Consider the following 7,859-nt stretch of genomic DNA (forward strand, 5'->3'; position numbering starts at 1 on the left):
AGACACCTACCACAATGCCAGGCTAATTTTTTTTCTATTTTCAGTAGTGACAGGGTCTTCTTCTTGCTCAGGCTGATCTCAAACTCGAGCTCAAGGGATCCTCCCCTCTCAGCCTCCCAAAGCACTAGGATTACAGGTGTGAACCACCAAGCCTGGCAACCAGCCATTCACCTAAATATTTGAAAAGTAATGTGGAAAAATCTATTTCTTAATTTTATTTTGTTTTTAAAATATTTTTATTTTTAATTACTGTGGGTACATAATAGTTGTATATCTATTGGTTAACTTTAGCTAAGCTTATTCAAATGATTAAAATTCCAGACAATAGAGGAGAGATGCAAAGTGTTGTACCTTTCAAGAATTATAATAGTTAAACATTTTGCCAAATTCATGGTATTTTTTTTAATGCTAGGCAATTTGAAGTTTGGTTATTTGGGGTTGTAGAGCTTCTGGGCTTTATGGACACCTCAATCATGAGTTTAAGATACTTAAATTGCCCTTTTTTCTTTCACATACCAGGGAGTTATTAAATATTTAAACAAAATCTTAACTTAAAAACAAAACAAAACATGACATTTTTGGCTTTCCAACTTGGATTTGTCTCAATTTGAGGAGGGGGTTGCTTCTTAGACTTTTCCATTTATTTCTTCTTCTCTTTCCTCTACACATTATTACTTTTCTCTAAATTCAGTAGTTGGAATCATAATGAAATAGTAGGGCTTTCCATAAGATATTTATAATATTGAATAGTGCATAATTCATTGAATAATGAATTATCATGCTCCCAACTACATATATATTTTCTTTGTGAGTATAGATCCCTGAATTTTGAATACCCTTCAAAATTGGTCTGTAAATGACCTTTCTGACAAACAGCTTCCCAATGATGGTGTACTTGACTAATGCCCTGATGTTTGTGTGGGCAGAAACTGAACTGCTTCAAGTTAAAGGCAGGTTGAAACCTTTTCAAAAAACAAGTCTTTTCAAGTTGACTGAGCATCTTCAGGGACATAATGCCTTTCAATTCCCAAGAATGTGTAATATATAAAAATGGAAATCCCACTGAAGCAAGATCAATGTGGTTATTTAGCAGATAATAAACCTGGAGTGATAATGCAACAAACATCCATTACTACAAAGGGTGAGTAGCACTGACTGTGCAATTAGTTTAAGAGAATTTTATAACTCACTTCCACCTGCCTTCTTACAAAGCTATGTATTTTTTCCTTCCTTCCTTCTTTCTTTCTGTTTTTTTTTTGTTTTGTGGGGGAGGGGTTTTTTGGACAGAGTCTCACTTTCTTGCCCCTGGTAGAGCATGGCGTCACAGCTCACAGCAACCTCTAACTCTTGGGCTCAAGCAATTCTCTTGCCTCAGCCTCCACAGTAGCTGGGACTACAGGCGCCCACAACAAGGCCCAGCCATTTTTTTTTTTTTTTTAGAGTTGGGGGTCTCACTCTTGCTCAAGCTGGTCTTGAAATCATAAGCTCAAGCAATCCATCTGCCTCAGCCTCCCAGAGTGCTGGGATTACAGGTGTGAGCCACCGCGCCTGGCCCATATTGTTTTAAATATACATTTTCATTCAAAGTCAATTAAGTTTCTTAAAACTAAGAATTCTGAGACACCTTTGTCAACAGAGTGGCCAGAAGGGGCATCTTCTTTGCATTGCTCCTGGCCTCCAGTAAAATTCCTTCCAAGGGGGCTTTTCAGCCCACTATGTGTCTGATGTGTGGCACACACCGGAACCCAGTCAGCATGGCTGCTCAGAAGCAACAGGTAAAGGCTAAAAAGTGTGACTGATGAAAAACTCCACAGTGGCTCTGCAAGCATAGAATTAAATTTAGGAAGACCGCCCCTCCCCATTGTCTATTTTGAACAGAATATGCACATTTAACTCAAAGTGGAGAATGGTTTAAATACATCAAACCACTATTCATCAATCTCTTAGCTTCCTGAGCAGTGCCTGGCATTTGTGGAAAGCCAACAATAGAAGAGATCCTTATTATAATCTCACTATATTAAAATCCAGAGGGGCTGATAGCTTGGTGAAAACACAAAAATGCATTCTCCTTTAGAAATAGTTCACCAGTCGTCTTTGTGTTTCCTTCTTCCTTCTTTCCCTATACAACAAGAACAACTGACTAAAATAGGAACATGATAAAATTACTTTTTTCCTGCTTTTCTCTCCCATGCTAACATGGCTCTTCCATATGGCTGTGAAGCAACCCATTGAATAAAGAACAGGAGCTGAAAAACCATTTCAGGCTGCTGTGACTATCCTCAGCTTTAACTATGACCAGAGAGGGGGGAGAGTAAGAAAGAGAGCAAGTGGAAAGAGATGAGCAGTACAGACAGGAGTCTGGGTGAGAATGAGGACCACCTTGTGCGTGTAACTCATGTTTAAAGAGTTTGAACTTTATCCCAAGGGAACAAGAAAGTACTGAAAGATTTTAATCTGGGGAATGAAAAGATCATGTCTGTATTTAAAAATCTCTGGCTGCTTCACGTGTGTGAACTGTAAAAGTGAATTTGGCAGTGAGAAGGCTGATTAGGAGACTGTTGCCAGAGGAGTGATGGGTACTTTGGATTAATGTAATGTTAGTGAGGAGTGGAGAGGTGGATTCAGGACACGTTCAGGATGTTGGAGATGAGGGAGAAGAAGAAATCAAAATTATGACTGGATCATTCTGAGTAGACGGTGTTGCCATTCATTGTACTGGAAAATACCAGAGAAAAATCAGGTGAAGGGGAGATATCAAAAATTCCGTCTTGGGCATGCTATTCCACAGCCCGTGGAATAGCTAAGCGCTGATGTTGATAAGGCAGCTAGAGTAACAGGTCTGAATCTCAGCAGAATGGCCTAGGCTGGAAGATGCATATTTAAGAATCATCAGAGTATGGATGGCATGGATGTGAATGTGAATAAGATTATACAAGAGAAGGATGTGTTGTCTGAGAACCATAGTGCTTGGTATATTATTAACAGTAGTATTTTTTAAAAAACAGCTTTATTGACATACAGTGAATAGGACATAAAGGGTAGGTACAATTTGATGAGTTGACATATGCATACTCCCATGAAACATTACCCCAATCAAGTTAATGAATTGTTAAACAAAATTTGGCCTGCAGTTACCTCCCTCCTTTGAGTCCTAACATAATGAGCTGTGAACTAACTCAGAGCCTGATTTAGGATACTATATACTTTTGTAACAAATAATTGAGTCTCAGCAAATTGCAGCAGTTGAGCTTTGGTCGATCACAAGAGGCCAACTGATCAGACCATGTTCAAATAAGGCAAACATGGAGCTGTTACCCATCAAGCTGTTTCGGTATCTCACTTCTATGCCCATGCTGTGGAGTGGAGTTCTCTGAACCTCTTTGGTTCTGAGGACTGCCCAATTCAGGAATCATTCTTTGCCCAATTAAACTCTGTTAAATTTGTCTGTAATCCCTCCCTTTTGTAAATCCCCATCCTCTACAACACCTCATACCCAGGCTATGACTGAGGCACTTTCTAACACTATAGATAAGTATGCATTGTCTAGAACTTTTAAAAAATGGAATTACACAGTATGCACTCTTTTTTGTCTGGTGAGCTTTTACTCAACATAATTGTTCTGAAATTCATCTATATTGTGGTGTGTATTAATATTTTATTACTGAGTAGCAGTCCATTGATGGATATACCACAGTTAATCTAGTCACATGCTGATGGACATTTGGGTTGTTTTCAGTCGTTAGCTATTACACGTAGAGCTGCTTGAACATTCCTGTACAAGTCTTTGTATGGACATAGGCTTCCGTTTCTCCTAGGTACATACCTAGGAAGGGAATGGCTGCATCCTATGCTTGGTACATGTTTAATTTCTTAAGTAACTACTCAGTTGTTTTCCAAAGTGATTGTACCATTTTATATCCCTTCCAGCATTATATGAAATTCCAGTTCCTCCACATTTTCACCAATACTTGCATGGGCACTCAGAAAACAATACTCCAAAGTATGACACTTTGAACTGAAAGAGATTGGAAGCCCTGGGAAGTGCCTCAAAAGCAAGGTCTCTCTGACCTTCTCCTGACCTCTTGTCTCCATCTCCTTCCTTTCTCCCTGAAGTCATTCATAGAAGCTAGAATTCCTCTTTCCTAAAGTATGTCATAGAAGCTAGAACTCCTCTTCCCCAAAACAAACCATAAAACTTAGAAAATGTCATTCTCTGACCTTCCTCCTCCTTGAAGATGCTCATGTGACAGGTGTCCTTTCCCATACTCAATGAAAACAGATTCTGCTCAGAGAGGCCAAGAAGAATCCTAACATACAGACCTTCCTGGGCTTTCCCCCTCAATCTGTTACCATCAGATCATACCCTTTTGTCCAGTCACATTTCTACATGTTTATTCATTCTTCATTGGAGCTAAACACAGAAATAGATAGCTTTCCTGGGGTCTTGGGTCTTCATTTCTGAAGGCTCATGTCACATATTTTTTTTTTTTTTTTGCAGTTTTCAGCTGGGGCTGGGTTTGAACCTGCCACCTCTGGCATGTGGGGCCAGCGCCCTACTCCTTTGAGCCACAGGCACCACCCCATAAAATTTTGATTAAACGAATTTATTATGCCTTTCTCTTGTTAACATGTCTTTTGTTATAGGGTGATGAGTGAGGAAAGGTATTATACTTTCACCTTTACATTTGGCAAAGTCAATTGAAAAAATTTTAGCCATTCTAACAGGTGTGTAGTAGTACAGTCAACCCTTCATATCCATTGATTCCACATCCATGGATTCAACCAACCTTTTTAAAAATTGCATCTGTATTGAACCTGTACAGACATTTTAGTCTTGTTATTTTCTAAACAATAGAAACAGTATAGCAGCTATTTACATTGCATTAGGTATTATTAAAAAATCTAGAAATGATTAAAGTACAGGGAAAAGTATACATAGGTTTATATGCACATATTATGCCATTTTTTTTTCTTTTTTTTGCACAGGAATGTTCACAGCAGCTTTATTTATAATAGCCCCAAACTGGAAAAACCCAAACATTGCTTTAACCTTTTTTTAAAAAGTTTTTTTATTGTTGGGGATTCATTGAGGGTACTAGGGACTTGAGCATCTGTGAATTTTGATATATGCAGTAGGTCCTGGAACAAATCCTCCACACAGATACCAAGGAACAACTGTATCTCATTGTGGTAGTTTCTTCTTGCTGAGTTTTGAGAGTTCTTTATATATTCTGGATAGAGGTTCCTTATCTGATGTATGATTTTTAAAATATTTTCTCTCAGACTATGATTGTCTCTCTCTCTCTCTTTTTAATTTTGACCATCCTCAGTATTTTGCTTATGTATATCTTTTGCTGATGGTGTGATGGTGTAGAGTTAAAGTTGCTTTTTGGATACATAAAGGAATCTTCAAATTTCAATAATTCTCTTAATGCATTTAAACCTTACAGGATCTTTTGGAAGGCAGAAGGTTTTGATTCTGATGAAGTCTATTTTATCAATTTATTGTCTTATGGATTGTGATGTTGGTGTTATAAATAATAACTCTGCCTAAACCAAAGTCACAAAAATTTCTTTTATATTTTCTTCTAAAAGTATTATAATTTTAGATTTTTAATTTCAGTCTATAATCCATTTGGGGTTCATTTATAAATTCCATTTTGAAATCTGTGCAGTATGAAGTATGGCTCCAAGATTTTTTTTTTTGCATATGAATATCTAATTGTTATAGTACCATTTGTTTAAAAAACTAGTATTTCTCTAGTGAATTGTCTTTGTGCCTTTATCAAAAATTACTTGTTGATTATGTAAGGATCTATATCTGGACTTTCTATTCTATTCTATTGATTTATGTCTCTAAATTTACACGAATATTATACTGTCTTAATTATTGAAGATTTATCATAAATCTTGAATTCGGTAGTGTTATTTCTTCAACTTTGTTCTTTGTATAGCAGTTTTGGCTATTCTAGATATTTTTGCATTTTCAAGTACTAGCTTGTTAAACCTAAAGTCCTGCTAGGGTTTTGGTCGGGATTGTACTGAATCTATGGATAATTTTGAAGAGTATTGATATTGTAATAATATTGAGTCTTCTGACCCATGAACATAGTATATCATTCCATTTGTTTAAGTCTTCTTTTTCTCAGCAATGTTTTATAGTTTTTAGTGTCCAGGTGTTGCACATATTTGACAGATTTCACCCTAAATATTTCAGATTTGTTTCTGCTAATGTAAGTGGCAACTTTTAAAAATTTTTATTTGATTGTTTGTTGCTAAAAGATAGAAATACAGTTGATTTTTGTATATTGATCTTATATCCTTCAACCTTAATAAACCCATTGACTAGTCTCACAGCTTTTTGTAGATATCAGATTTTTTTCATAGACAATCCAGCAAGATGATCACAGATGATCAGATTTTTCATAGAGATGATGTCAGTCTATGAATAAATTTTTACCTCTTTATTTCAAATATGGATGCCTTTTCTTTCTTTCTTTTTTTTATTAAATCATAGCTGTGTACACCAATGCAGTCATGGGGTATAGTGTGCTGGTTCTATATAAAATCTGAAATATTTTCATCAAACTGGTTAACATAGCCTTAATGTCATTTTCTTAGTTATTGTGTTAAGACATTTATATTCTACATTTAGAAAGATTCATGTATACCCTTGTAAGATGAACCATAGGTGTGGTCCCACCAATCACCCTCCCTCCACCCACCCTTCACCCTCCCTGCCCCTTTCCCCATATTTTTGGGCTATAATTGGGTTATAGCTTTCCTATGAAAGCTATAGATTGGTTTCATAGTAGGGCTGAGTACATTGGATACTTTTCCTTCCATTCTGGAGATATTTTACTAAGAAGAATATTTTCCAGCTCCATCCATGTAAACATAAAAGAGGTAAAGTCTCCATCTTTCTTTAAGGTTGCAAAACATTCCATGGTGTACATATACCACAATTTATTAATCCATTCGTGGGTCGATGGGCATTTGGGTTTCTTCCATGACTTAACAATTATGAATTGGGCTGCAATAAACATTCTGGTACAAATATCTTTGTTGTTGTGTGATTTTTGGTCTTCTGGATATATACTGAGTAGAGGAATTGTAGGATCAAATTGCAGGTCTATTTTTCATTCTCTAAGTGTTCTCCAGATGTCTTTCCAAAAGGAACATATTAGCTTACGTTCCCACCAGCAGTGTAGAAGTGTTCCACTTTCTTCACGTCCACGCCAGCATCTCTGGTTTTGGAATTTCTTGATATGGGCTAATTTTACTGGTGTTAGATGATATCTCAAAGTATTTTTGATTTGCATTTCCCTGGTGATTAAGGATGATGAGCTTTTTTTCATATATCTGTAGGCCATATGCCTGTCTTCTTCAAAGAAATTTCTCTTCAAGTCCCTTGCCCACCCTGAGATGGGATCACTTGTTCTTTTCTAGCTAACATGTTTGAGTTCTCTGTGGATTCTGGTTATTAAACCTTGTTCTTCTTAGCAAAGTATCACAGGAATGGAGGAAAAAGTATCCAATGTACACAGCCCTTCTATGAAACTAATACATACTTCTCAAATGAAGGAAACAACTTAATTCTAGCCCAAGAATATGGGGAGGGGGTGGGGAAGGGGAGGGAAGAAGGGTGGCTGGGTGGTGGGAGGTTAACCGGAAAGATCATCTATATCTCTAACAAGGGTACAAGTGAACTTTTCTAGAAATAGAATGTAAACGTTTTGACACAATGACTATGCAAATTACATGAAATCTATGTGAACCAGCTTGATGAAAGTGTTTCAAAATGTATGTGAAAACACTACACTGTACTCCCTGTTTGCATTAATGTATAGAGCTATCAT

The sequence above is a fragment of the Otolemur garnettii genome, unplaced genomic scaffold, assembly GCF_000181295.1.
Source record: "Otolemur garnettii isolate 467f Iridium unplaced genomic scaffold, OtoGar3 scaffold00009, whole genome shotgun sequence".
Classification (NCBI taxonomy): Eukaryota; Metazoa; Chordata; class Mammalia; order Primates; family Galagidae; genus Otolemur; species Otolemur garnettii.